This window comes from Orbicella faveolata, unplaced genomic scaffold, assembly GCF_042242905.1.
Source record: "Orbicella faveolata isolate gen_17 unplaced genomic scaffold, um_ofav_v1 contig_27, whole genome shotgun sequence".
NCBI lineage: Eukaryota > Metazoa > Cnidaria > Anthozoa > Scleractinia > Merulinidae > Orbicella > Orbicella faveolata.
In genome coordinates, this window is record NW_028301555.1 from 2795001 (window position 1) to 2817775 (window position 22775).

The 22775-nt window shown below is 37.4% G+C and overlaps 1 long non-coding RNA gene and 2 pseudogenes across 2 annotated transcripts in view; 1 reads left to right on the forward strand and 2 right to left on the reverse strand.

The window, feature by feature from the left end:
• LOC149107146 (uncharacterized) overlaps positions 1 to 6131 on the reverse strand; it is a 24067-nt gene extending 17936 nt beyond the window's left edge. Inside the window, exon 1 of the long non-coding RNA XR_016209327.1 lies at positions 6056 to 6131. This is a non-coding gene — a long non-coding RNA (uncharacterized LOC149107146). The remainder of the gene's footprint in view (positions 1 to 6055) is intronic.
• The window catches only part of LOC110058648 (uncharacterized), a 40754-nt pseudogene that overhangs the window by 4839 nt on the left and 13140 nt on the right, over positions 1 to 22775 (forward strand). The window contains exons 4-10 of the transcript XR_016209323.1: positions 3066 to 3177; positions 8466 to 8518; positions 8915 to 8971; positions 10150 to 10458; positions 11108 to 11571; positions 11740 to 11893; positions 12259 to 12349. The product of XR_016209323.1 is annotated as an uncharacterized LOC110058648 (transcript). The remainder of the gene's footprint in view (positions 1 to 3065; positions 3178 to 8465; positions 8519 to 8914; positions 8972 to 10149; positions 10459 to 11107; positions 11572 to 11739; positions 11894 to 12258; positions 12350 to 22775) is intronic.
• LOC149107148 (uncharacterized) lies at positions 21994 to 22531 on the reverse strand (annotated as a pseudogene).

Here is a 22775-nt window from a genome sequence, read left to right on the forward strand (position 1 = left end):
ACTGGTAATCAATGAGTAATCGATGAGTAATCAGTTGATTAGTCATTGATTATTGGCGATGATCAATGAGTAATCGATGAGTAATCGAAGCCCAAAAATTTTGTGGCCTATCGATTACTCATCGATGACATCGATTACTCATTGATGTAATTGATTACTCATCAATGACCCATCGATTACTCATTGACTAAAATACTGCGCACGAAAGACAATTTTCTTGCTTTCTTGTACCATTTTTTTTTTGTTTGTGATTCTTTTATCTGTGTTAGACGCATTTTTCCTTGTATCTGAAGTTCCTGTTGACGATGTCGAGACGCAAAGTGCTAATCGCAAATACAGATGATTCTCAATTGTGCAATATTTCACTTTACCCAACTCTTTATTTAATAACAAAACAACTGAACAGTAACCAACCAGTCTGAAAATGAAACTAACAAGTACGCTGACAAGAATCGACTACGTGGTTATCGACTTTTTTTTTTTTGTGGGTGTTTGTTAGCAAAGTAAAACTGCTTCGGCTTAGGGAAACATCCGTCATAAGCAGTTACATAACCAGCTTGAGTATTGAATATTTGTACAAGTTCCGATTTTTTGGCCTTTGAGCGAGACGCGATTCCTTTATCTTTTAAGAGTTGTTTTGGAACCGCTATTTTCATATTTTTGGCAGGTCCCTGTTTCATACGTTCTATTTTTTCATTCTTTTCTTTCTCTTGGGCTTCCTTCAATTTCTTTAGTTGCATCTCCCGTCTCTGCCGGTGGCCCTCGATTTCTGAAAGAATTTTGTCAACGAGTAAAAGAATGCCTTCAGAAGATGGAGTTGCTGGAATCTTTTGGACGAACTGAAAAGAGTCCAGGACGGTGTATTTTCGTGAAGGGAACATCTTGTTTGAAATCTTTGTAGAATTTTCACAGTCCAAGCTACAAACAAAAGAATTAACCACTAGTCCAATATGGTCCGTTTTCGATATTTACCAATCAAATAATGGATGAGCAAGTATCCATCGTACGGAGTTATTGAAGAATTTGCAAAACTGAACAACCTTGACGGGGCAAACGTCAAGGTATGGTTCAACAACAAACGGCAAAGAGATACTGGAGAACTTTCTGAAGCTTAATTTCCATGCACTACTTAAGCTGAAAAGAATAAACCTGGAAACATCTGTTTACATTTAAGTTGTTTTAATTTTGTTTTTCTTCGCCAAATACGTTTGCAGTCACGAGATGATATCGATGAGTAATGGATGAAATCAATGACTAATCAATGCAATCAATGATTAATCGATGACCAAAAATTTTGTGGCCCATCGATTAGCCATCGATTACTCATTGATCATCAGCAATAATCAATGACTAATCAACTGATTACCTATCGATTACCTATCGATTACTCATTGATTTCATTGATGTCATTGATGTGATCGATTAGTTATGTCTGGTTATGCGTGAGTAATTACATGCATTTTCGTGTATTTGCGTGTAAGGTGCAAGTAAGGTGCGTGGACACTGCGTGTAATGTGCGTGTAGTACACGCGCTTTATGGGCGTGTAATGCTGCAGTCCCTTTGACCGGTACTGTTATCTTCCTTTAGGCAAAGATTCCTACGGGGAAATATAATATTCGCCTTTATACACTTGATCAAAAGGAGAGTCGAAACCTTTCACCAGTTTAGGCTAGTAGAATTTTTTAACATTTCACGTGACCTCTGGTGGAAATCAAAAGATGCTACATGTTTGATCTCCACTGATTCCTGACCTCTGTTGTTTCCAATACTAAGTCACGAACGAAGTTGCGTTAGTACTTTCAATGCATCAGTTTTACGATTAAAAAAAAATTAAACGAACTAGACGACGCGAACAGTTACATTTTTACCTGAAACTGGTAAGGTTTAGCGCATGTAGCTTACGGCGGTAGTAGACTACTCCATCCAGTTGCCGTTCTAATCAAGTGACCTTCAAAACCCTGCAAACCCTATTAAAACGGCTACGAATAGTGCCGTCAGAGTTCCTAAAAGGGCTTACTAATAGTCAGCATAAAAAAGTCATGTACATTTCGAAAGAGCGAAACAAACTAGAGGATAGGCATTTACATGTTAACCATTCGACTTTGCATCGAGTGTGTTTCTTGATTCCGGATTATGATGGAGTTTACAAGCAACGTTGATGAAACAATGCCACTCTACTCCATACACATACATTACTTCCCTGAGGTATTACCTGGTCTGTTTACCCGCGGTATTTTTTCAATTGCGGTCGCACTCGTCTTTACCCTGGTGCTACATATTTTCACCCGTGGTGAGCGCAAGGTGTGAGCATGCGGCAAAGACGAGGTTTTGCCGCAACCTGATGGGTCCATAGTTTCAGGCGGTACTGTATCATCTGACAAAATTACACATCTTTTCATCTTAGCTTTTTTAGATTAAAATTTCTCCATTTTTCAGTCCCCACTGCACTATTATGCAATGGACTTTGTCACGCACATTTCAGTTGGTATTTCCCGCAGTAAACAAACCGGCGAAGAAAACTCCGCCATTATAACTTGCTCACCAAGTTTTTTAGTCAAAGAACAACAGGTAGAAGTAAGAAGTATGGGTTATTGACCAAGTGTGAGGTCAAGATGGTGGGATGTTGGCCAAGTTCTTTTTTTGCGTGTTTATGGACCGAGACGGAGTCGAGGTCCATAAACTCGCCAAAAAAAGAACGAGGCCAATATCCAGCCATCTTGACCGAACAAGCTTAGTCAATAAAGAATTTATTATATGGCTTTCGGGGAAATTATTCTTGCGGGACACGGCAGGTAGTCCGGAGCGGGCAAGATAGCTCCATCTTGCCCGCTCGGGTAGCCAATCACAGCGCAGGATTTGATTCATCTTGCCCGCTCACGGAGCTAGCCATATAATAATGGTTGTAATATTGGTTAGTGTCCATTCTGCCCTGATGTGACATACAAATTCTCCTTACTGGTGTATATCTATTTCTGTGAGAGGTGGTCACAACCAAAGGTTCAACTGTAATGATATAATTATAGTCTGTATTTTACTGACTGTTTTTCCCGTTTTTCCGTCTCAGACCATGGTACATTTCACAAACAGCGGAACTATGCTTGTTGATGACTTAAAGCTGTTTCTTCATGGCCTTCCACCTGATTGCCAAGAAAGTACTTTGAAGGATTTTCTTGAAGGTACACGTACACACAAATTATTAAACTGTTGGGAGCCTCTTTTCCCCTAAATAAAATGCAGGAGGTATTATGAGGCAAGACGCTAAGACATGGCACAACCCCTACTCATCTAGACCACCTTTTGTGTTCGGGATCAGTGATAAACACTTGTCTAAGGCCCGGTTCAAACGTCGAACTTTACATGTGCCAAACCTAATTCCAATTTGCGACCCAAACAATTAAGTTCGGCAGTTGATTCAAACGTCGAACCTAATTTAGTCGAACTTGATTGCAAAAATAAAAGAGACACTATTGCAAACGTCGGTTATTGCTGACGAAAATGGCGGAAAAAATGTGGGCAAGACAAATAGTGGAAATGAAGAGGTTGCATTTCTTGCAAGTGCGATCATGATCAGGGAGGGTAGAATAAATCGAAGAAGGCGACTCCAAATGCAGTTAGCATTAAACAACCGAGGACGAATCTTGAATTTGGTTTGCCTTCTATTATTGCTTATTCCCAAAGGAACATCAGACTTCCTCGTCCAGTTCGTTCCTGTCGTCGGTTTCTTCAAGATTCATTACTTTTGTCATTTTCTCTCAAAAAGAAGACTCCCAGTAGGCCACCGAACTGCCTGCTTTTCCAACCCGCTACACGCTCATCGTTTTCAAATACGGAACACCACACACAGAAGTGGTTTATGCAAATCAAGCAAGTATATTTCGTGCTCTCGAAGCAAGAGGAACACATATCTTCCCACTCTTCCCGCCATTTTTGTTCCAAAACAGTCAAAACAAGCTCTGTACGCATGACAACAATAGGAAATGTGCAGAACTCTGGGTAAAAATTGATTTATTTAATGTATTTGTAATGTATGCATTAGATTCAGTACATGAAAAGTTCGACACTTGAATCGGAGTCGCTCCGAAGTCGAACTGACCGACTGGCCATATCGAATTTAATTCTCGGGTCGATCCAAATAACATGTAATGAACTTAATTGATTCAAACGTCGATCTCGTCATGTACTTAATTGGGGCTATTAGGTTCGGCTCATGAAAAGTTCGACGTTTGAACCGGGCCTAAGAAACTCCAAGAGAAAAGACCAGCTACCAGTGTTGAAGGTAATCGGATATCCTGTCAAGAACTTAGATTTTTGAGTTATTTTTTCTTTTTTTGTAAAAAAGACCTCTTAGTCGGCGCGTCGGGTATGTTATGGACGGGTCAGTGGGTGAGTGAGTGAGTGAATGAGTGAGAGATGTATGTATGTCACACCAATCAGATTGGATCTACTATAAACAGCCAATCAAATTTCTTGTTGTTAAGGTAAATGGTATGTGAGAAGATTTGATCCCGATACCGTTCAGAACGGCCATATTTATTCTTATTTAAAAGAGGAGGAAGTCTTCATATATTGGGCTTACTTTGACATCTTCTGTGGGTTAGGCTGAGGATTTGTGGGCGGGTTTGATAATCATTTGCAACTGGACAATCAGTCAAAGAAACATAGTGTTTGGCATATAACTACGAGCATGCGATGAAGGGTGAGCTTTTCCCATTAGATAAGGTTTTGAATTAAATGAGTCTTAGCCGCTCTACTACTAGGTTTAAGATGTGAATGAAAAAAAGTTGATGTGGTTTCTATGATAGGAACAATTGTATTTTTGGGGGGCGGAATGCACTACTGGGAATGTGGAAGTTGCGACCAGGTTCAAATCGTTTGCGTGTTGTATTGAAACCTAAATATTGCTGCAGAGTTCGTAATGAGTGTTCCGGGCGTGTCGTTAATTTCAGCATCCATTGATGAGTTTCAATGTGAAAAGCGAAGAGACTACGATTAATTTGGTTAACAGAACAAAAAGATATTATTCCGTGACGATTTTACAATTATAATGGTTATTGTTTACTACTGGAATGAGAGGATACGTTTTAAATGAAACTAAATCGTTTCTCTTCAATGTTATCAGGGTTTTCGGTTTTCGCCAGCACGAATTGTAGTAGAAGAAAAAGAAAATTGTTTTTGTTCAAGATAACTTTAGTGAGACACACTGTATATGAAGTCTTGAGCGTTTTATTGTATTAAACAGAAGGGCTTTGGTAATTGAAAAATAAAGACTGACGTGTATTTTGCCGGTGTGTGATTTTTAGTCTGGTTTGGAGGGGAGGGTGACAGTTACATACATACATTGGGTTGTTTTAGAGTGCGTAATTTTCAGTGTAATATTGGCTAGTTATATATGAACGAGATGAGTCTTGAGTTTTGAAGTAGTTCATGAGTTAGTAGTATGCACATGGCTCGAGATATTTTTGATTTTGGTTACAAAGGGTAACTTGATATTTTTGTTTTTCACGAGGCGTAAATTCAATTAGAGGTCACGAATCGTCGCTTCTAGTTCTTAGGACATATTTTAGAGGAGACGAGACTATTTAGATTTGAAACAGTTCAAACGTTTACAATAGTAAGTGCAGGTAACGATTGTTTTGTTCTTGTTGCATGCTAATATAACGAGATATTTTTATTTTTTAGTTACAAAGGGTAATTTGACACCCTTTTTTCACAAGGGAGTAAATTTAATTAGAGTTGACGAATCGTCATCACTCTTTCCCACGAGATGTTTGCTATCTTTAGTTACAAATGGTAACTTCACACTCTTATGTGCGCGTGTCACACCAATCACAGTGTGGGTTGCATCAAAGAACGAATCAAATTGCCTGTTAGAAAATAAGATGGTATCTACATTAATCTGGAGACGTGTCATATTACTGTAGTTTGTTCAGTCAAACATTTTATGGTTTACTATTTAGCTATCTTACCATGACCGATGTAACATGGCATGTACATCATAAATTCCCAGTTTCTTTCTTGCTGTACATCGCAACCAAAACAACTTGTCAAATTGACCAAATCATTACTGTAAACAGCTCCATGAATGCTCCTATCTCCGACACTTCACAAGAAAAAATAACTCTTGCACGCCTTGCATTCCTATGCTTATTTAGAGGGAACACGATGCTTTGCAAATGAGTTAAGAGGTGTAAGATCGAAATATTGTATTTTCGTGTGTAGCGGATGATGCAAAGGGATGACTGGAAGACGTAAGCTTAGATGTCGACAACCTTCAAGAATCTGTTCCAAACTTAATGGGGTATGGTACCCTACAATATGGCGATGTTCATGAAAAATTCAATTTCTTGGAAATACAAGACTTAAGACCCTTGAGGACTTGTCAAAAACATTTTGAAACGATCTTGCCGAATTTCCTTCCAGATGAGTGTCAAATGTAAGGAAAGTACACAGTGGTATAAGTTTTTTCACGTAGCAACGGCCATAGCAACGACCGTTTACTATAAGAACGTGACCAAAACTATAGATTATTTTAACTTATATGAACGAAACTATTAAAAAAAAAAACTTTTAAGACATGTACAACTCGATTGGTATAATTATTTGTGAAAAGCTTTGCCTCAAATTGCCATCACAGGCTCATTCATTTCCCTTATGAAAAGCAATATTTCCCACAACTGCGGTAACTTTTTACAAAATAGAACAACCATTGCACCCCCTCCCCCGAGATCCAATCTACACCCCCTTCCCCGCTATTTGTGGCTCGTTAAATGCTTAATACTTCGTGTAAGAAACTTAAAGTCCATTTTTCTCAAAAGTTTACTTTTGTACCGACTGACTTCGCGCCAACATTTCTACTTTGCAAGGTTTTTAAGTAGATTTCCCGAAACTTGGGCTGATCAAAGACCAATAGTGTCGCGATGATATAAACCAAAAAAATCGTAACATTTTAAGATCTTTCACGTGACATGAGATGATTTGTCCACTGGGTGTGGTAAAAAATAAGAGTATTTCCAAATAAAGCCGTAAAAAGCACTGAAAATAAGAGTTAACTGTCAAAACTTAGGTTCATTGCACAGAACAAAACAGAAACTTACATGATATGCTTATTTGACAGTCAATTCTTGTTTTGTAAAAGAGCAGGAAGTGTTAGCGTCAATACTATAAAACACTACTTCAAAAGGCTGTGGCTGGTTTCCATAGCAACCATTTTGAGTAAAACTCTAGAAATTTAATTTCTCTTCTTGAGTGCAATAGCACACAATTGATCTTTCTTCACCATATTTAAACTTTTTGGTCCATTTGAGGGTACCATACCACCTTAAGATTGCTATACAGAAAAATAGAAAGATAAGATACTTATTTGACAGAGTACTGGGGCTGTTCCAAGGTCGTCTATACTTTACAAGTTCAGACAAAGTAGTACTCGAAAAGAGCATGTCTGTTTTTTTTACGTATTTCGTTGGGATATCAGCTAAAAAGGAGAAAAAGAAGGAAAAGAGTTGTTTTGAAGAATCGTTGTGAAATATTTAGGGACAGCAATCATCAAAGGTTGTACAAAAACATTAAACTCTATAATGCCATTGAATGGAATTCACGACCAGTATACGTGAATGAGTTACCCTTATCATAACTATTAAGAGTCAACCGAGTACTGCTACCTCCAGGACTTTTAGGTCACAAAAAAATAACTCTTGCACGCCTTGCGTGCCTATGCTTTTTAAATGTACTCAGTAATGTACTCTAAAATTATGTTGCTCACAATTTTTGTGCCTGAATGTGTAGTTCCAGAAAATATCCATTCCCACCCCAAGGAAGGTTAACAGAAGTTCCAAGGAGGAGGGGGGTTTCACAAAGCACAATTTTTTAAAGGAAAGTATGACACTAAAATGGAATTTCCGCAGGGGTGGGGGTTCAAGCTAAAAAATTCTTCCGTGAGAGGGGTATGGATATTTTCTGGAACAACACAATACATGTAAATGGAGTAAAACTTGTTACATTATATTGTAATCCCCCTTGATAAACCTAGGTGCTTTTCGAGAAAGCAATGACAAATATCTTTTAAAAATAAACAAAAATGTACTACTTTCACAACACCGTAAATATTTTATCTTTCATAAAGCATTTCTATACTGGGGAGGTAAATAAGTACTCCCCGAAAAGTTTGGTGAGGATCTACAGCCACTTCTTCAAACCCTAATCCAATTTCAAACCAGAATATGTGATTTTATCTGCAAGTTAAGTACAGGCTACTGCTTTTGGTTGCCAGTGTTTTTCTGATTCTTTTTAGTTAAATGTTTATTACAGGGAACAAAGTCTGCCCAGATCAAAACTTCAGTCTTTTACAAACCAAAAAGAAGGTTTATTTTCTTTCCTCCAAAAAATTGAATCTTATACCCCTATTACACTGGAATCAATTCACACAATTAATATAATTAAATAACACCGAGTTTGGTCGATTTACCAGGTGTGTGCGGTTTTCCTGGTGCAGTCACAAAAGTTAGCATTCCCTCTACAAAGGTAACTTCTGACATCTTCAGATGTTTGGTTTTACAATTTATGAAACTTAGTTAAGAATTGTTTTTCTACCCATTCCCTGCTTTGTAAAATTAGCCAATGTAGAAAAAACCACAAAAGAGGAAGAAGGAATTTTCTTAATGAGATAATACAGTGTTGCAAGAGCTTAACCCCTTACCAAGCACCCTGTACAATAAAATGTAGGTTACTCAAATGATAAAATTATGTTCCAAGTCCTGCATTTAGACATTATTTTAAATAACTGTCGCATTTATGTGGAGATGTAGTTTTAGTTAAGTTATTTTGGTGATATTTTGTATCCTCGTAGGGTAAGTAAAAGTACATGCACCCTGGCCTACAGTACATGTCTCTGTTAACACCTTAATTCTTTTCTTCTAGACATATGCTTTTGTGACACTTGCTGATGTAGTAGTAGCAAACTGTTTGCTAGGAAATGTAAGTATTCATTAATTAATATCTAGTCTTGTATTAAACTGTATTTGATATTTATTTTTTGGGTACAAAATACGCATATTTAAGTGTAAAGCAAAAAATTAAATCTAATTCAAATGAACCAATGTACCAATTGGAACTTAAAATAAAGTAGAAACAGCATTTAGCATGCAAAAAAAAGTCGTGTCCGATAGCCCAGTGCTAGATAAGCTTTTTTCAATTAACATTAAACGAGTGAATACTCTCGTGCTTGCCTGGAAGGCAAGTGAATTTTTTGGGGAAAATATTTTTAGGACATTCAAATTACAGATTATGGAGACAGATAATGCTTATAAAATGTTTTTCTTGGGCTTGTGAGAATGAGCTCTGAACTAGTGCCACATAGTTACACCTTGCAAGCACACCATGCAAATATATGGAACTTTAAATTTTATGTGCATTCATAACACTTTGCACTAATCTTGTTGACTTGCAGTTCCTGATGCAAATTCAAATTACTTTTTAAATTATTTATTTTATGCTAGTTTTATAATCAAGAGGTGCTACCTTAAAAAAGCGTTTTGTCTTAATTAATATGGCCAATATGGTGCAAATATTTGTATAATGAAAAATGTATCTATTCTCACATTCATTTGAAAAATCCTTTGTTTGGAAACTTTGACACAAAGTTTATGATGTGTAAAGTATTTTTATTCGTATTTATGCACCATTTTATGCAACATGTTTAAATGTTTGGAAGAAAAATATTAATGCTCAATTACCGATTGATTGAAAACAAAATACTTGGCTCTAATAAATGTAGAGGTACATAGTTCTGTCTGCATCTAAACTAAAACAGGTTGGAATGTGGAAATACAGGCAAAAGGTTGTCCAAATTGCAGTTCATAGTCTAGTCACCATGGCCGGGTGGACATTTCATCCCTGTTTTCATGCTTAAAAATACTATCTTAATGTTAAATGTGTTGTTCCATCCATTTTGGGTTAAGGCAGGGGGATGTGTTGCAGGTCAAAATAAAATTCAGGTTAAAATGATTTTAACCTCATTTGATGCGCAATTTCCTTTGTCTTCTAACCCTACTTATTCATGATCCATGAGTAATTAGGGTTAAGATTCATTTTAACCTGATTTTCATTTTGACCTGCAACATATATATTCATGCTTAGTTGTTCCCCATCAACAGACACTACTGTACTGTGATGACAGTGGGCACTTCTACCATGTGAAGGCCTGTCGTTATGTTCAACGACAATTTAGAAGAAAGGAGGTGAAGTATGATGTACCGCCAAAAGAAAGAATCGATCCCAAACCAGTAAAATACATGTACACACCTCCAGAACATGTACATCAGTTTACACCTGACTACAGCATGCTTTTGCTCTGTAAACCTAAGAAAAAGAGAAAAAAGGGAGATGATTTAACAGTCTGGTTTGGTGGTGTTGGTTCAGCTTCATTTAAGAAGAGACCAAAGCCAAAGAAGAAGAAGAAACAGGTTTGTCTGGTCAGGTGTTTGGTTAAAGTACACTTGAACTTATGCAGTGGCAGATATTAAAATGAAGGGGATACATAATATGTTATTTGCCGGGTGGTAGGTCTGTCTAGTGAAAAACTGTGACCGAAGATGAATGAGGCAAATAATCGATCTGCAAGACACCGGTGAATCCCAATATTTTGCAATAACAGAGTTCAGTAAATTGTTTTATCATTTGATCACCAAGTTTGTTTTCATAATTTGAGTTACTCTCTGACAGCTCAAGAAAGCGATCTACTTACAATTTTTTCACACAGGAGCGTGTGTACATCTGTTGGTAATTACTCTACGCATAAGCAGAATAGAATAATTTGTAGCAAAACACATTTGTATGGTATTACACATGAGCAGACCAATACTTGCAGACCTGTGGTTATTTGCAGGTTTTGTGGTGGACTTTTGGCCAATGAAAAGGAAGAAAAAAATGTCTTGAATGATAATGGGTGTTAGTGACTAATATTATTAGCCAAGGGTAACTTGAAAAAAAAAAAAAAAAAAACTACTGGCAGCGGTAACCTATTCCTGATCATCAATCATTATCAAATGTGTTTGATAATATCTAGTGCCTTTCCTAATGGTTACTAGCTTGTGTTTGTTAACTTTCCTTTAGGTGTCAAAGCTGGAGCTTCACAAAAGTGAGTCATTTCAGTTTGGTAATTTATGTTCAGAGAGCAAATGTAATAGTGGCAATGCGGCGGATGCTACATCTATAGCAGGAATAGTTGAACCAGTGCTGCCTGCACAGGAAACCAGTCCAGAATCAGGCAAACAAGAAGAAAATGTTCCTGTGGTGGAAGTTATACACGCAGAGGATCAGATGGCAGGGGTACACATAGTTGAATCAGTGCTGCCTGTACAGGAAACCAGCCCAGAATCGGGCAAACAAGAAGAAAATGTTCCTGTGGTGGAAGTTATACACCCAGAGGATCAGATGGCAGGAGTATATGTAGTTGAACCAGTGCTGCCTGTACATGAAACTGGCCCAGAATCAGGCAAACAAGAAGAAACTGTTCCTGGGTTGGAAGTTGTACACCCAGAGGATCAGAATGCCACTAAACCAGTGAGCAACAACCGGTAAGATATACAATACTGTACCACTGTGTCATCCTCAAATGAGAATAGAACATTTTACATCTGCGGATTTACTGTACTTTCTGTCAAATTCATGCACATCCATTCACATTCGTGCACATTCAACTAAATGTAGAGACAGGAAAAAATGACACTGGCTTTTTTTTACAGCTCACAAACTCAGGTCATTATTGAGCATAGCTACCTTGGTCCTCTGTGCTTACAGTTAACTAACCCGTCCTCAGTTGTTGATGTAAAAAGTGAGATTATGGAGAGAACTGGACTTCCAACCAAACACCAAGATCTTTACTGTAGTGGAAAGAAGGTAAGACAGAAAAAAAGACATATTTACTACCTAATAGCTACTTACCTTCCACTGAAACAGACTTGAAATTTTCAGAAGAAATGTAAATCGCCTAAACCTTAACTTTAACAGCACTTTTATCTTCTGTAAGAATAAGATGAGATTAATACCTATGCTGATTTACATGGACAAGCTAATGTTGTGCAATGTGGGTTAGTTCCCAAACTTCTAAACTTCTAATAAGAAGGCTATTCAAGGTGCGCTTTGGCAATCGCATTTATTGAGAAGGGTTTCAAACCTGAACTACAAAGCAACCTTGTAATTCTTTAGCCTCTAAGTTCCCTAATGTTCCTTTGCCTCTGATGTTTCTTGAATTTTTTCTACAGCTATGTGACAGTCAAAGTTTAAGACCCCTCATCGATTATAATCAAGACAGTCTTACACTTACACTCTCTATAGGGTCTCTTAAAGGTGGAGGTAAGAATAAACGCAAATCTGGTCGTGAAGTAGGATAGGAGGTTTGCCTTATACGTGAACAAACTCGTCTATCTCTCTCGCCAGTAATACTACCTTTTGTGGTTAATTTTTGTGTGGCTTACAGGAAGTGTGAAACCACACCATGTCATGATCGGATTTCTTTATTTATTTATCTACGAGAGTACGAGAGTCAGTCACGTGGTCTTGTGTCCCACGGCGCACTAGTCTGAGTCAGCCATTTCGGTTGTAAGCGTGGTCTCTAGTTTCCCCTGCTTTTAGTTTTAAGGTAATTCCTCTGAAATAAAAGTGACAATAGATTTTTGTTCAAACTTTGTCCACTGAATATTTGTCATATGATAACTTCAATTTTGAAATAAAAAAGGGGGGTGCCCATGTTCATTAAGGAGCAGTGAGGCATTGAAAATGCCCCATTTTGGCATTATTTAATGCTTATTATAAGAACGCATTGCCAGTAATTGTAACATCTTTGTAAGCCCGGACTCATAAGAACACGCATTAAACTACAGTCAATACATTGTGTCAGACACAAATAAACGTTTAAGTTTGATTCAGACAGAAAGCTAAATCCTTGATTAAAAATTTGAACCAAATTTCTTGACGTGGTTACCGACTGTAAAATAGAAAAGACCACAGTGTATCTGCTATTTTTCTTATTTATTCAAGTTTCAGCAATAGAAATTAGATCAGTTTTTTCTCACGCAAAGCTTATGATTAGTTGATTACAACGACTGGAAAAAAAATTGGGGTGCCCATGCTCGTTGGTGAGCTAAAGCCATTTTTCAACTGACAGAGCTCAATATCAAGGCAAATCCGTCATGTTTTCAATATGCGCGTGCACAAGCACGCGCTAATGACGCCATAAATTATGCGCAGTAAGGATGCGCAATGCAAATGTGAGGAATGACCTTAAGGGTAAGTCGTTTTTCATTTTGAGCTTGGTCTTGAGTTCTGCATTTCATCATTTCTTTTACGTGTCGAAAATCTAGCTTCGTAATTAAGAACAAATAACGAAACCCGTTTGCAATTGTTGTTTCACTTTCAGGTGTTCATGCAAGTCGACAAATCGAGACAACGGGAGTAAAGTTCCTCCCGAAAGCTAGGACAGACTTGGCATGTGTCCAGTGCAGGTTCTACAGGAGTCATTGTACCTTTAAAAGCTAATATTCATTGCTTTGAACCGTCAGGAGTTTAAAATGTCTCCATCAGTGACCACAAATTCAAAGACAGTACCGCTTTAGTTTGAAAGCAACATAAATCGCAGACGCCTTCTCAAGACTTTCGGAAACAAGAGGGTAATATATTTCATCGCTTTACATTTGGATGGAATTAGTGGAATTACTTGTAAACTTACAAATGTAAGTCACGGAAGAGGTCATTCAGCGATCAGTTGACTGTAAAGCCGTCGATTTGTGGAAAATACTTTTACCCTCTTGAGTAAGAAGTACGCTTCTTCGCCTCAGTTTGAATATGAACTGTGACCTTTTCTCCTTGTCCAAATTAGATGTTCAAAAGTGAAATAAATTGCCATATTAGAGTTGATTTGCATTTGTTTACTGTACTTAGAAATCATAATCACATAGTTCGAAAAGTAAGCTTATTATATTGGGAGATTTAGACAACGATTTCTTTGCTATTTTTTTTTTAATTAACATTGTTGACCACACATTAATGTGATGTATGGATTTGTCTTATTTAAATTTGTTAAGCCATATATACAATGATTTTTATTCAAAACTGGATTATTGCATAATACAATTTGAGTTTTCATTGGCTTGTTAGCCGTAATACTAGCATATCATTCAGGAATTATGCCATGCTCTACAAATATGGTAAGTTTATATGTATAATTTAATTATTAAAAACAATTATTAGATGAGGTTTTTGTGACATCCGGAATAATCAATCTCGAGGTAAGTGTTATCAGCCAAAGCCGAAGGCAGAGGCTGATAACACTAACCGAGACCTTGATGATTTCGGATGTCACAGAAACTGAATCTCATAATTGTTTTATTATACATTGTCTTAAAGAAAGTAACGACAAACGCATTATTACGCCGAACACAGTTTATTTTCGACAAGCCACGTTCTTACTTGAACTTGACACCGCTCTTGAAAATCATGCATTGCGCACGCAACCTACGGATTATTCACTTATCTGCTAACAGATTAGTGAATAATCTGTTGGTTGCGCTGTTTGCCAGAATTTACTATAGGCTTTTAGCCAGTGAGAAGACAGATGGTGACTACAATGTATAATAAAAACGATTATTACACTCACGCTTGTCACAGTGGATATGAAATGATTATAGTCAACTTAATGCTAGATGCCTCGTTGGCTATCCATCGTCTCATATCCAACCTGCACTGATGGAATAACCATTAATTGTTTGTGGGCTTCATAGGGAAGGCTTTCTTGGGAATCAACTCAGTTTAGAGCTATTGTGGTTATGCTTTGATATGGTGTGAGCTTTACTTTGTGGTATAAATAAAGCTAAAATATTATTGATTCAATGATTGACTCATTGATTGAATGATTGATTGATTGATTGATTGATTGATTGAAAGGTACCTACACTCCAGTAACAAATATCTCATCTCGTCAGCTAGCACAAAAAATGGCAAAAGCTCTCCAGTTAACCGATTGCCTACATTTTAAAGGGCTTACTTTGCAGTAGGAAATAATACAATGAATGTACAACACAATGAATCAGTTAATCTTTTGCTGATTTTGCTGACTTTCACAAATAGTGTGCTAAACCCTTAAGAAAAGTTCATATAAATATTTTTTAACGTTTGGTTTGGGATGTATTTTTCAAGGCCTATTAATCTTTTTAGGTATAAGCTGAAGCAATAAGTTTCAATTAATTGCAAATTAGCAAATACATTTACAATACAGCAGCATCTCATTTACCATATCGTAACTGCTAATACGATAAAAACGAAATAATTGGAAGTCCCACATGAGCACATTTTGTGATTCTCTGTAATAGCATCCTATTCTCTAAAATACCTCATATTTTCACCTTCTGCTATCGATCACTGACCTTTCGAGTTGAAAATCTTAGTAGTGTCTTTCATTTTTTCATGATAATTCAGTTTTGTCCTAACTTGTAAGCCACACATGTACGCACTGCGGACCGATTTTTTCCAAACGTAAATTACTCAGCTTTACCTCAGTCTTCTGGTCATGACTTTTAGGGCTGACTTTAGCGATGTGCGAGTCAATTCTGTCGATAACTTTGTTGTATTGCTTTTGTACAAACAAAATCCATCCAACTTCCATTAATGCTTCATGTCTATTCAGGAACTCCAAGTACTTATCATTTGCGGCTTTACAATTGGCAAATGATGTCTCTAACGCTTGCTGAACTTTACGAAGAGCCGGAATCGCGTCTTCGCCAGCGTCGTGTGAATCCAGCAAATGAACTGCTTCGTCACCAGTGTCTTGAAGACTGTCTCAGTCGTGTTTCGCTTTACAAATGCTTGATCGATCATCCTCCTAGTTTTACCGAAATCTAATTTAGTCGGCTCTTGACGATCGACTTCTTGTTTTGCGGCCATCTCCTTAGCCGCTTTGGCATTTGCATATCGAATGTACTGCTCAATATCCATTCTTCGTTCGCTTCCACTTCGACTAACACTTACCTGGTGGCTCAATAGAGTTACAGCGAAACCACAACTCAAAATCTACGGTAACCGTTACAAGAACGCTCATTGCGAAAAACTGGCGATGAAACCTCCACCATTATAATTTGGTCGCCTATTTTTTAAGTCAAGGAACAGCAGGTAGAGGTACGAACGTCAAATTCTCCCTACTGGTGTATATTTATTTCTAACAGTAAGAACTGAGACAATTTGTTTCAGTGAGAAAAAAAAGGCGTTTATGTCAAATTCTTTTTTTCTCCTACCTGCACTCTTAATTCAGTTTGCATTGTTGACCTTGTGTAAAATACATGTGTTACACGCATGTGTCAAGGCAATCCGTAAAATCAACAACTGATGTCTTTGGGAAAATTCCCGCGCACTATGTCGAACTTTTACGCAACTCGCGTGACCAGTTTTTGGAAAGATTTCCCTGTTTCACTATCCGAACTTTTCATCAAGAAACTCGCAGGCCCAGTTCGCAGCTCTCTGAGCTTCTTTATTATCATTATTATTATTATTTTTATTATTATTATTATTACTATTATTACTATTATTATTACTATTATTGTTTTTATTATTATTATTATTTATTACTATTATTATTATTACTATTATTATTATTATTTATTATTATGACTCGCATATTTACAATTTTACAGAAATAGATATACATTAAGTTAAAAAAGCTTGACAATAACAACAGCGCGAACCCGCAGGTAGCCTGGACTAATCTAAGCAGGCCTCATCTATATTTATATTAGACCAGTAATACACAAATAAAATTGTTATGCAACTACTTATAGAAGGATTTACAAAACCGTTTAATACAAGTACATTTACATATTTTGATTGACACTAGGACCTATGATTTACTAGAGATAAACAAAACTATGGGTTGAAGTCAATCGGGAACTAAATTTAAGAACTTGAGTCAGGATGTGGACTTCAACATAGTCATCCCTGTCTGAAAGACCCTCAAATAAAAATTTAAGAATTTTTTCTTAAAGATTGGTTTAGATAAATCTCTCCAGTCTGGAGAAATTTGATTCCATAACATCGTTCCAGTTCTCGAAAAAGAGCGTTTGAAAATTTCCGACTTTTAAGTCGGATAATTCGGAAAGAATTTAAACATTCTTTCCGAAGATAATTCCCTTTTGCGGCATGCCTTGTGTTGTACCAGGAGCCATAATCGGGGACGGAGACCGTAAGCGCGCGCCATTTCTAGAATTGGGGCTGTCCCCATGATATGGGACAATTTTTCTATTTTTAGAACAAATTGCGCCATCATGTGCGGCACACGCGCGTACATGCTGCGTGGATTTTTGCGGATACAGCGCGAGGAAATGGCGTCCGAAATTCCCGAAATGTTTGATGCTTTTGGCCCACAAAGCAATACGTTCATGTCCGTTGGAATTTTGCTTTAGTATTTTCGTTGTAAGCTACTCCAGTTTGAGTCAAGTAAGACAGTGCCGAATTTAGTTATGTTCCGCTTTATATCGCTGACCAAGTTGTGTTCCGCTGCTTCTTTTGCAAGAGCTCTACATTACTCCACTCTAAGTTTCACATATTCTGACATATATTGAACGAAGATTAACAGCTTTTCCATAACACAACAAAAAACAGTTGGATATATTTGGATATAGCACCGTTTCAGGACTTCAAAGTTTCCCTCCTCTTGCCACACGGTTGCGAGGATTTCGCCAGTCTCTCTCGACCGAAAAGTAAAACAAAGTAATTAAAAGTAAGTACAACAACGTAATTGCAAGTTTGAGTTTTGCCTAAATTGTAAGCAACGCTTGATGCTTTATCAAGGCCCAATAAGTGACAATAAAGTTTATGTCTGTAGATGCTGCTCAGTTTTGTTTGTGTAAAAATCCAATAAATTGTCTGTTGTTGATGAATAAGAGCGCCCGCCGATGTGTGTTTTGTACAATCAGTAAAACATGACAAATTGGACTTCCCCACTTTCGTGTGAAAACGTACATCGACCTCATATAACATCTCTAGTTTTTAAATATGTTTAAGGTTGATAAATGTTTGAGAACATATTAAAAGCTTAGCTGAAAATATGTGAATACAGCAGAAATAATCAGCTTTCTTTAATCAACTCGAATAGCAACGGTACTCGAATAAAGATTTCGCTTTTGTTGGTTGAGTTATCAAAACTCCTTGTTTATTTTATTTTCGCAGTGTAAAATTTCACCATGTTAAAGAAATACACATGATGTTAGCAGTCTTTTGGCGTTGATGAAAATTGTTGCAGCATCTCAGCGCAAAAGACAACGAAAGAAATCTTTGTCAAGATTTGTTGACAATTGAAAACACCGACTCGGATTTGAAGGTGCACGCGCTGCACTATGCAAATGAGCTACTTATGTACGCGTCAGACTTTCCCTTAAAAAAACTTTTGCAAACTCGCCAAACAAACAGAAGCAATAAGAAACTATCAACAACAGGGTTTGGTTATGATTAAGCATTGTTTGGGAAACTCTCAAATTAACTCGATACCAGAGTAAAGAGCTTTGTTTCATAACTTTTCTTTACAGAACAAACGCAAGAGCTTACGCGTTCAACTAACGCGAGCACATATTATTATTCATTCACATCGCGAAATTGAAGTCTTGTTTTCGACCCTGAAAAACTCACCTTTTCCATTTGTTTAGAGCATAAAGCTACATATAAGAGCCCTGGATCTAATTCCCTGCCTTATTCCCTGCCATCGCTGTGAAAAATCTGCAAGACAATCTGGCCACTCTCACCATTTGATCACGCAACGTGACAACATCCACGCGAGAGCCCGCGACATGTGCGTGGATCCGCGCGTATAAATGACGTCAGGATGGCGCAATTTGTTCTAAAAATAGCAAAATTGTCCCATATCATAGGTGCGCGCGGATCCCAAGACTTACGGTCTCCGTCCCCGATTATGGCTCCTGGTTGTACCCATGAATTTCATTTGACCTATTGAAAAGAGCTCTGATAGGCGAAGGGGCTAGTTTTTTTTCCAAATATCATGCATGAGATTCACAATCGCGTCAAAATAGATCATATTTACAGGTAAAATCTTTGATTGAATGAAAAGAGGAATAGCATGAACATCACTGGACGCAAAATAAATCAGTCGAAGAGCTCGTTTTTGGAGAACAAGTAGTTTGCCAATGTACGACTTGGCTGCGCGACCCCATACACAAATCCCGTAGGATAAATATGGCAGAATAAGCGAGCGATAAATCATTAAAAGAGTTTCAGTTGGAACAAAGTGTCTTAGCCTGGCTAGAATTCCAAAAGTCTTACTTATTTTTAATGAGATAAAGTCGATATGGTGCTTCCACTTTAGGTTACAATCAATAAGCATTCCCAGAAATTTCACAAAATCTTTACGATCTAGAGAACAGAACTTATTGGCACTGTTATCATACATTTTGATACTAATTTCCTTATTAATCTTGCTCTGGCTCGGACAAAAGATAACAAAATTGGATTTCTTGATATTTAGAGTAAGCTTATTTACGATTGACCACTCTGAAACTTTACTCAACTCTGAGTTAACTACTTGTTCAAGTACTTTTAAATTTTGTGAGCAAATAGGATAGTGGTGTCGTCCGCAAAAAGAAAGAAATTTAATTTATCAGAAGATTTATGAATATCATTAATATAAGTAAGTAATAAGAGAGGACCCAACACAGATCCCTGTGGGACACCACAAGGATTTAGTTCTTTAGGTGAGACATGCCCATCGATTTGGGTTACTTGGGATCTTCACTTAAGATAGGATGAGAACCATTCTAGTATAAATTCCTCTGATTCCATAGCGGGACAACTTATCTAATAGAATTTCATGATCAACCGTGTCAAACGCCTTTTTCAGATCGATAAACACTCCAGTAGAGAACATCCCTTTGTACATGTTGTTTTGGATCCTATTTACACTATGAATTAATGCATGCTGTGTGGAATGTTTCTCTCTAAAACCGTACTGTGACTCATAAAACAGACTATTTATCTCAAAGAACGATTTTAAACCCTTGTACATTAGTCTTTCAAGGATTCTGTTGAATATAAAAAGCAGCGATGTAGGACGATAATTATTAGGGTCGGTATCCTCACCACTTTTGAAGACAGGGACCACTTTAGCTAGCTTTAATTTACTAGGAAAGGTTCCCTCAAGGATCGAAGCATTCATTATTTCCATTAGTGGTTGACTAATAAAACATTTTCCAACTTTTAAAATACTAACAGGGCACGAGTAAACTCCATGTGACTCGTTCGAAGGTAATAGCGATATCTCCGATTCTCCTTCACCAGGAGTGACTGGATCGAAATAAAAGGTCTTTCGATTATTAACAAGAAATTCCGAAAATGGCGTTCCGAGTAGGGTAGCTTAGCAGCTAAAGCTGCTCCACATGAAGCGAAGTGTTTGTTCAGGATGGAAGGTGATTCCCTCTGATCGTAGATTAAACGACCGCTGCTTTCATCCTGCAAGGCAGGGATTTTTTTCATTTTTTTCCTTCCGCGATTAATGAGTTCACTTATACCTGCCCAGGTCTTTTTCATGCTCGAAATATTCCATTGAAAATAGTTATGAAAATATTGTTTCTTACTTAGTCTAATTAGAGTTGTAATTTTATTGCTATATAGTCTATACTGATCTTTAAAGTTAGAATGGTACAGGCTGTTCTTAATTTTGATTGATTTCTTGATACCCTTGGTAATCCATGGTTTAGAAAGTTGTCTTGCTCTGCGTTTTGAGACAGTTTTAAAAGGCACGTGGGTGTTAACTACCTTGTTGAGTTTGTTGTAAAATTTTGAAAACAATTTATCAGTGTTCATATTTGGTGGAGAAATTATTCCATTCCAGTTAATATTTGAGACCTCCGCTAAAAATTTAACTTCCGAAAAGTGCGAAAAATCACGAACTTTTTTAAATCCGGTAACACTCCTTTTCATTAGGTTATTTGCCATTACACAGAACTGCGAAAAGTGATCACTGATATCTGAAATTATATTACCACAGGATAAGAGATTGGTTGTATTATTTACAAGCATGTTGTCAATTAGGGTAGCGGAATTTCCGTAAACTCGTGTAGGTTTATCTATTAAGGGAATAAAAGAATAGCTCTGTAACGAGAGTAGAAAATTATGCGCATAATTGTAGCTTTCAGATTTGAGGAGGTCGATGTTGAAGTCGCCAGCTATGTAAACAGTTTTGTCACAGGCATTAAACCGTTCAACCGTTTCATTGAAATAAGAAAGAAAACTCTCCGGAGAATTGTGTTGTCTATACAATACGCCACAAATAACATTCTTTTTGTTTGGAACAAGAATTTCTATCCATAAAGCCTGGAACGCCGGATTAGACGGCGTTCTTTCAACTACGGTGTAATCAAGATTCTCACTGATATAAATTCCCACATCTCCAGCAGACATAGGTGTCGGGACATACTCAAAAACATAGCCACTAATGTTTGGATTAAAATCAATTTCCTTTAAATTCGTTATTCTGGTTTCAGTTAATGCAGTTATACTGAACTGAAAATCTAATTCGCTAAGCAAGTGAGTTTGGAGACTTTCAAGATTTCTTTTTAAGCTCCAAATATTAATGTGGAAAATAGAGAACCCGCCATTTTTACAATGAGAGCTATGCAAAGAGCATTTGTGGTTATAAAAACTATTTGGGGAATAATACAAACTTCGAACGTGTTGATTGAGGATGTTAGAATCGGGATTGATCGAAGTATCTATGCCTGTATTTAGAGAGAAAAGGTCGAGATCATATATACTGTGCAGTTTCTCAAGGTAAGTATAAGGTGTGCGAGAGATTGAAGCACTGTTATTGAACAGACCATGGGCGACAGCAATGTTTACACCATAATAAGGTAATTCGCGAAAAAGGTTTCTGTTCACATTAATTTTTCTCGAGACTTGTCGATCAGAAGCTATAATTAAAGGATAACAGACACCTTATAAGAATAAAGTACTTAGCTCATCGAGTGTCCATCGTCGTTGTCTTCAGCAGAACGCAGGCTTTGCTCTAGAGTGCGAAGATCATCAATGCATTGTAATTTCACGACAGGTAAAGACTTTGACTTTCGCAGGAAAACAAAACCATTCTTTGCCCAGCAAAACTTAAAGTGGTAGGCTCTCTTGCAGCTAGAGGCTTGGAAGGGAAGGCCTTGGGTCTTTGGTGTCAGGTGGTCATACACTCTAATCTGGCAGGTCTGTTCCGCATCAAATCCTATGTCCTCAGGCCGTAAATTAAAAGCCTCCCTCCGTAAAGACATTACTCTGTCTTTGGTCAGGCGCCTAACAAATTTTCATATAATCGCATTGGGCTTGTTTGTTGGTTGTCTTCCCGGTACCCTATGTGCAGTATCAATCTCCTGCAAGTTGATATCGTCAACTTCCATTGCTGAGAATAACTCAAGGCAAAGGTTTGCCGTTTTTACTGGTTTCTCGCTCAGATGACATCGGCATACCCACAATCTTCACGTTGTATTGATAGCTGTACAGTAACATTTCGTCAATGGCGGCAGCAATTTCATCACATCTCTTCGAGACAGTCGATACTCTTAAGGAGAGCAATTTAAGCTGGCACTCGGCATCCTTCACAAATTTAAGAAGGCATCATATTTATCGCTCGTAAACTGGACGCTCGATTCTAATTGAGCCTGGGACTTCGGCTTCAGCTGCCAACTCGCTCTTAAGTGATTGAAGCTCAGCCATCAAAGTCTGAATCTCACTTCTTAGCTTTTGGCTTTCC